The sequence below is a fragment of the Gossypium arboreum genome, chromosome 10 (assembly GCF_025698485.1).
Source record: "Gossypium arboreum isolate Shixiya-1 chromosome 10, ASM2569848v2, whole genome shotgun sequence".
In the NCBI taxonomy this organism is placed as follows: Eukaryota; Viridiplantae; Streptophyta; class Magnoliopsida; order Malvales; family Malvaceae; genus Gossypium; species Gossypium arboreum.
In genome coordinates, this window is record NC_069079.1 from 8062574 (window position 1) to 8069972 (window position 7399).

General features: G+C 36.1%; 1 non-coding gene across 1 annotated transcript; it reads left to right on the forward strand.

Moving 5' to 3' along the window:
- On the forward strand, positions 1-107 carry LOC128283241 (small nucleolar RNA R71). Its single transcript, XR_008273583.1, has one exon. It is a non-coding gene; the product is annotated as a small nucleolar RNA R71 (small nucleolar RNA).
- Positions 108-7399: the final 7292 nt, after the last annotated feature.

The following is a 7399-nucleotide window of genomic DNA, read 5'->3' on the forward strand; positions in this document are numbered from 1 at the left end:
AACCCATGGTGAGAGCACCTTCTCAAAAGGTCCTTGTATCTCTCCCATGCATCGTAGAGTGTTTCTAAATCCATCTGTTTAAAAGAAGAGATATCATTACGTAATTTGGCTGTTTTAGCCGGCGAAAAATATTTTAATAAAAACTTTTCGGTCATTTGTTCCCAAGTAGTGATTGACCCTCGTGGTAACGGGTTCAACCATTGTTTAGCCTTATTCCTTAACGAAAAGGGAAAAAACCGAAGGCGAATGGTGTCATCAGAAATGCTATTAATTTTAAATGTATCACATAGTTCCAAAAAGTTTGCCAAGTGAGCGTTGGGATCTTCGTCCTGCAAACCATCAAACTGAACAAACTGTTGTATCATTTGAATTGTGTTAGGTTTCAGTTCAAAGGTATTAGCGGCTACAGCAGGTCTAACTATGCTCGATTCAGTTCCTGTTAAAGAAGGTTTAGCATAATCATACATAGTGCGCGAAGCAAGATTCTGATTAACAACAATCGCAGGAGGTAGCAAATTTTCTTGGTTTTCAGCCATCTCCTCGGTTGTGGTTGAAGTATCGTCCTCTTGTTCGTCTTCCGTGTATCTTAGGCTTCACCTTATTTCTCTCTGGTTTCTGCAAACTGTGTGGTCGATCTCACCGTAAAAAAGTAGTAGTCCTGACGGGTTTCTTCTGGTCATAAACTAGAAAAACTTGTCAGAAGAAAATAAATGAAAAATCAGAAAAGAAAATAAAAATTTAAATTGAAATAAAAGTAAAATGGCTAAAGTAATAAAAATCGAGTGTTCTTAATATCCTAGTTCCTCGGTAACGCGCCAAAAACTTGATTGCGTGATATTCATAACAGGTTTTAAAGATTTATATATGAAACGTTCTTGAGACTAACTTATTATCATGATTAAGGCAAGTGTACCTATCGAACAATAGTATAGTTTAGCAAGACCGGATTGTCAAACCCAAAAGAACTACGAGTACGAGTATTTACTTCCTTTTGTATTATCTAGCCTAAAAATTAAGAGGTTTGGTTATCTAAACTAATTACTGACTAAGAATGCACAGAAAGAAAACTCAGGAAAATACTTTTGGGAAAATTTGATTGATTGAGACAATACCTAAGGAAAAATCCACCTAGACTTCACTTGTTATTTGACTTTGAATCAGATGATTTATTCATTTGACTTGATCCGTAGAAATCCCTAAGTTATATTATTATCTCTCTCGAAACTAATAACGTCTAACCCTAGGTTGAATAATTGAAATATCTTTCTAATTAACACCCTAGAATTACATTAACTCGATCTATAGATTCCCTTATTAAGTTTCACCCTAATCTGACAAAATCTTGTCACCCAATCTCCAATTATGATAATTTTAATCTTGTCACCCAATCTCCAATTATGATAATTTTACTCTTAGACATGGTCTATTCCTCCTCTGAATAAGAGCATTAACTTGAATTAATATCCTCAAATATTAAAACAAGAATTAAGAACACATAATCAAGAATAAGTGAAATATTTATCATACAATTCAGATAATAATAACAAGATCTGTCTTAGGTTTCATTCCCCTTAGGTATTTAGGGGGTTTAGTTCATATTTATGAAAGAAAACATCTCAAAAGCATAAAGATAACAAAACATAAGAAAACCCAAAACTCCTGAAGGAACTTGAATTGAGATCTCCAGTCTTGATGATGAATCCGGCTCTTGAAATGGATCAATCGGCTTTTCTTGAGTAATTCCTTGCTTCCTACTCTGTGTCCCCCTTCTAAGTGCCTCCTCAGGTGTTTAAATAGGCTTTGGAATGCCTAAGAGCCCTCAAAATTGGCCTTTTTCGAATTGGGCTAAACTTAGGCTCGGTAGGGACACACCCGTGTGACACGCCCGTGTGCGATTACTTAAGGTCGTGGTCAAGGTTGTTAAATGCGCACGAGCGTGTAATCTACCTGTGTAAACCGTGCTTCGACCTTGCCAAAGGGACACGGCCGTGTAGTCAACCCGTGTGAAGAGGTTCAGGTCGTGCCAAAGCCTGTTAAACCTACACGGGCGTGTGGTCTACCCGTGTGGTGAACTCTAGGCCGTGCTGATTTCCCACGTTGGCCTGTTTTCTCCGTTTTTGGCCTGTTTCTCGGTCCTTTCACTCTCCTATGCTCACCTAAGTATAAAACATGAAATTAAAGGATTAGGAGCATCGAATTCACCAAATCTAAGGAGAAATCATCCATAAAATGTGTTATGCATGGGGTAAAAATATGTATAAATTATGGTTTATCACTCACACGGCCTAGCACACGAGCTTTGGCTTGGCTGTGTAACCCAAGTCAGAGAATTACACGGGTATGGACACGGGCTGGACACGACTGTGTGTCTCTATTTTGAATACCTACACGGCCTGAGACAGGAGCTTGTCTCTTGACCATGTGAGACACATAGCCTTACCACACGGGCATGTCCCCTATACCTTGGAAAAATATTGATATTTTGCAAAAAAAAATTTGAGTTTCTAGTTTAGTCCTGACTTAATTCTAATGTGTATTTTGGGCCTCGATGACTCATATAAAGAACGATATGATTGATTACTATTGGTTTATGATATGGATGTGTAATGATATGAAATTCTTTGTATTTGATCTGTAAATCCCAGTAATGCTTTGTAACCTTGTTTTGGCGACGAATAAAGGTTAGGGGTGTTACAGATCTCATTTTTGGATGTTTGGTCATCTCCTTTTTCTTTTCTTTCTTTTTTTAAGATCTATTAATCAGTTAGATAGGTCCCTTCCTGGATCTATCAATCGACAAATATAATTGTATGTCTTTGTGTGTGTTTAACATTCAAGGTACAGATCTAGAAGGAACCAAATCAAATCTGAATCGTAGAAGTGCTTCAGAGGACTATTAGTGCCGGTTTAAGGTGTGTGTCCTAACTGTGATCGAATCGTGTGTTTTTGGTGATAGCCGAATGTATTTATGCCCTTTTGGGGTGATGATCGAATGTGTGTATTCTCTTTTGTGCACCAGCCGAATGTGTAAGTGTACCTAATGGTGTTGGCCGAATGTATGTATGTGTTTTTCTGTTTTGACTGATTGTCTGTGAGAACCTATATTGCTCTAGCCGATTGTGTGGTATGTGATTTGGAGAGTGTTGAAAGGGTGCGTATGCTATCTTAGTGTTTGGCCAAAAGTATGTGCCAAAACAAGTGTGTTGGTTGCTAAACAGTTAGCCTTATTGATTGGTAAATTCTGTGTTGCATTGCTATTGCAAGTTCTATGTTGCTAATGCATTCTACTATATCTACTTAACCACCTATAACACCTCCTAACCCTTATCTGTCACCGAAACAGGGTTACGGAGCATTATCAAAATTTTCAGAACGAATCAAACATTAAACAATTCAATTAGCATACACTTCATAAATTAATCATATAGTCTCTTTTATGAGCCTTCGAGACCTTAAATATGTATTAGAAACAAATAGGGACTAATGTGAGTTCTCTGAGAAATTTTTTGCGAAACCTCAAAATTTTCCCTAGGTGTAGGGCACACACGCTTGTGTGGTCAAGGGACACGGCTGTGTAGCCATTAGACATGCCCGTGCCTCAGGCTGTGTTCAACCCCGTGTAACTCCCTGAGAAACACACCCGTGTCACTGCCGGTGTGAAATTACCTGAACATTCTGTTTTGAAATTTTAAAGTTGCAGGGGACACACAGCCAAATCACACGCCCATGTGACAACCGTGTGTCTCACACGGTCTGGTCACACGCTCGTGTGCCAAGCCGTGTGGACTCAAAATAAGCCTTAAACATCAAGTTTACCCACCCTGCAATCTTAAACAACAAGTAGCTTAAAAACCAATTGTTCAATCAATCCAAAACCCATTAAAATACATCTAAAACATGTCATAACATTCAACCTAATGACCTTATCAATGTACCATCATCGATACTTCACACATATTTTCTAAATCAATCTAATAGTGCACCATTCAAACCAATTCTAATTTCATACTAATTTTCTACTAAAACATAACATTTGATAGCCTCAACATATTATATATATAACCAACCATTATCAAAATTACAATATCATTTACAAACATTTCCCAAAATAACAACACAACATATTAGGTACATGCCATTACCAAAAAGAAACATACGTCACCATGTTTTGAGTTCAGGATTGACTTTGGATGCTGAATCGACAATTTGACTTCAACCTAACCTACGCACGAAAATAAACCGTACGCTAAGTTTAAACTCAGTGGTATTTCTATAATTCGAATTCTTAAAAGAAAATAACATTATAAAATATGCACTTTTAACCATAATAGTCAATCAATAAATTGATTTATCTATTTATCTTCATTTCTCATCAATAGTTATTTCGAATAGCTTTTCTCACTTTGATTCACATATCATTTATCAATAACGATATTCTTTTCATGAACTCTTAGGTTATACATTTCATTTGTATAATTCAACTCATTGTCCAATTCCAATTCACATACAATATCATTCAATATCAATCTTATTGCCAATTCATTTATTTACCCCTATTAACACAACTCGGACTCGGATGGATACATGGGTCCAACCAAAACACACCAGTTTGGCACCCAGTGCCTCATCGAATAATTCGAAGTAATAAATTGACACCCAGTGTCTAATCGGCCATGCCGAAGTAAGTTGGTACCTAGTACCTCATCGAATTTATCCGAAGTATAAATTTGACATCCAGTGTCTCATCGGCTCGAAGTCGAAGTATCCCTGAACACTTCCAATCCTATGGCATGCCAACTATATCCGACTTAGCCCGATATAGTTAATAGGGTTTAAATTCACTTTTCAAAATCACATTCATCCAATATTCAAATATCACAAAATCACATACTTTCAATTCATTGTCATAATGATATTTACTTACATTACTTACTCACCATAACATTTAATCAAAATACAACAAATATTAATTTCCCATTATAGAAATACAAACCATAATTTTCGAATCACTCCTCCCCGAATTTCTCTTTTCCTTTCATAGCCGAGGTCTCCGGCACGACGTTAGCTATGGAATTGAAACAATTAAAAATCATCAATACAACACCCTTTCACATTGAATATTTTAATTTATACTCAACTTTTGCCTAAATTCCAATTTAATCCTTAATCAAATCTAACCTTATTTTCTTCACAATTTATTTTATATTTTCATTCAATTACCACTTAAAAATAAATTTAACTATCTAATTTCGCCATAAATCCCTAAATTTCAAATTTTCTCAATTTAGTCCCCATTACTTAGAGGTGTGCATGGGCCGAAGGCCTGGCCGCCTGAAAAATGAAAGGGTTTGGGTAAAAATATAGGCCCGAAATATGGGTTTGGGCAAAAAATGAGGCCCATTTAGAAAATAGGTCGGCTTGGTAAAACTTTTTGGCTTAGGGCTAATCTTACTGGCTCAAATTATATACTAAATATATATTTTATTTTTAATCATATTTACATTTTATTTTCAATTTTAATATAACCACTTTTTATTATATTTTCAATTTGTGTATTGTTTTAAGAATTGTTTTAGTCTTATTTTTTATTTGTTTCTTGTTTTAATATTTGTTTTTATGTTTTTAAATGTATTTGATTTATTATATTTAAAAAGTTTTTATTTAATGAAATAAGCTAAAAAAAGTAATATGGGTCGGTAAGGCTAGAACTTTCTAAGCTTAACAATTTTATTTTGAGCCGGGCTTGGATAAATTTTTTGGCCCATATTTCGGGCCAAGCCAGGCCTAGGCCTAGAAAACGGGCCTAAAATTTTGCCTGGGCCCGGCCCAGCCCATGCACACCTTTACTATTACTTCAAAACTTATAATTTATTTTACAATTCAATCCTTTTCTCAATTCTAACTTGAAATTCTATCAATTTCACCCCTAATACTTCAATTTATTCAACATGAAGAATTTCTACAAATTCGCGAACTTTTAAAATTTCAACATAAATTAAGTAGTATTTAGTTTTAGGATTCTAAAAACACAAAAATTACAAGAAAAAGGGATTAAATTGACTTACCAATCAAACTTTGAACCTTAAAACTGTAACATCCTGATTTTCGGGTTTATTCGCGATTTTCAATATTTTGTAAAGATTTTTAAAATTTTGTATTTGGATGTGGAATTAGTATTTTGAGTAGGTAAATGGGCTTATAGAAGGCCCATGAGTTGGCCAAAACCCAGTTGAATTTTTGGAATTTTAGACTTAGGAGTTAGGGGTTCTGGCTAAGTGGCCTTAAGTAGAGTGATGGGTAAATTGCATCACAAAAGAGCCTTGGTTAAGTGGCAAGGGTGACGCCACTAGGCTCCTAGAACGATGGCGTGTGGAGCTTTGGGAAGGCAAGGATCGATTCCTGTGTTGGCAAATAGATGCATTTATTTTTTTAGTGCGAGGAGGGTAAGTGTTGGAGTTCGTGGATTCTGCTAAAGGAGAGTTGGATCGGTTTAAATGCTTGGATTAAGGAGGGATAAGGGAGAGATTTAAGGATTTGGATGAGGCTAGAGTTGGCGAATTATGGGAATTGAAGAGGGAAAAATTGGCGGGGGGCTATGTTGTTAGTATTTCGCACTTAGGGTATTGAGTGGTGTCGTTTTTCTTCCTTTAACACCTTAGGGTTGTTTTTCCTCTATTTTTCCTCTCTAGCCAAACTACCACCTCCCTATTCCTCTTCTTCTATTTTTCTTTCTTCTTCTTCAAAACTATTCATCATACCTGCTATTCATCAATACTTTTGCGAATCCATAAAAGCCGAAATCCTGTGATCATTGCTTGTGCCGATTTCTTCAAAGCCGTGTTCTCCTATGTTCTTTTGTTTTATTAATTTGCAAGTATCTTTTCTTAATCCTAGATCTCGACCGCAATTCTACTTCAAGGTTGTAGCCCCACATTATCATCTTCTTCATCATACAAAAGCCGAAAAACCATAGATTTGGGGGCTTATAGCCGAAACTTCAAGACTTTGGGGAATCGAGTTCTACCGTCTTTTGATAGATAAATCTACACTAGATTACGTGGAAATCAAGTGGGAGTAAGGGGTAAGTACGTATCATCTCAGATCTGTTCTTATTTTGCAAAGTTAAGAAATGCCGAAGTTCCTAAAATTAGGGAGGTCATCGATTTGGGCATATGGCTCTAAGAGTCTTTAACGATGTTTTCTTTCGGTGACTAGAGTCTTCTTAAGCGTTGAATCTAAGGCGTGGTTCATTGGAGCAATCGGATTCGAGCTAACTATCGATTTTGGCAAAAAGGTAAGGTTTCAAAGGTTTTTAGGGATATGGTTCGATCATGGATAAGTAAGTTTTGGGGTTTAGTGATTATGGTTTGTAAATAAGAACTGTGCTAATAAATTGTAG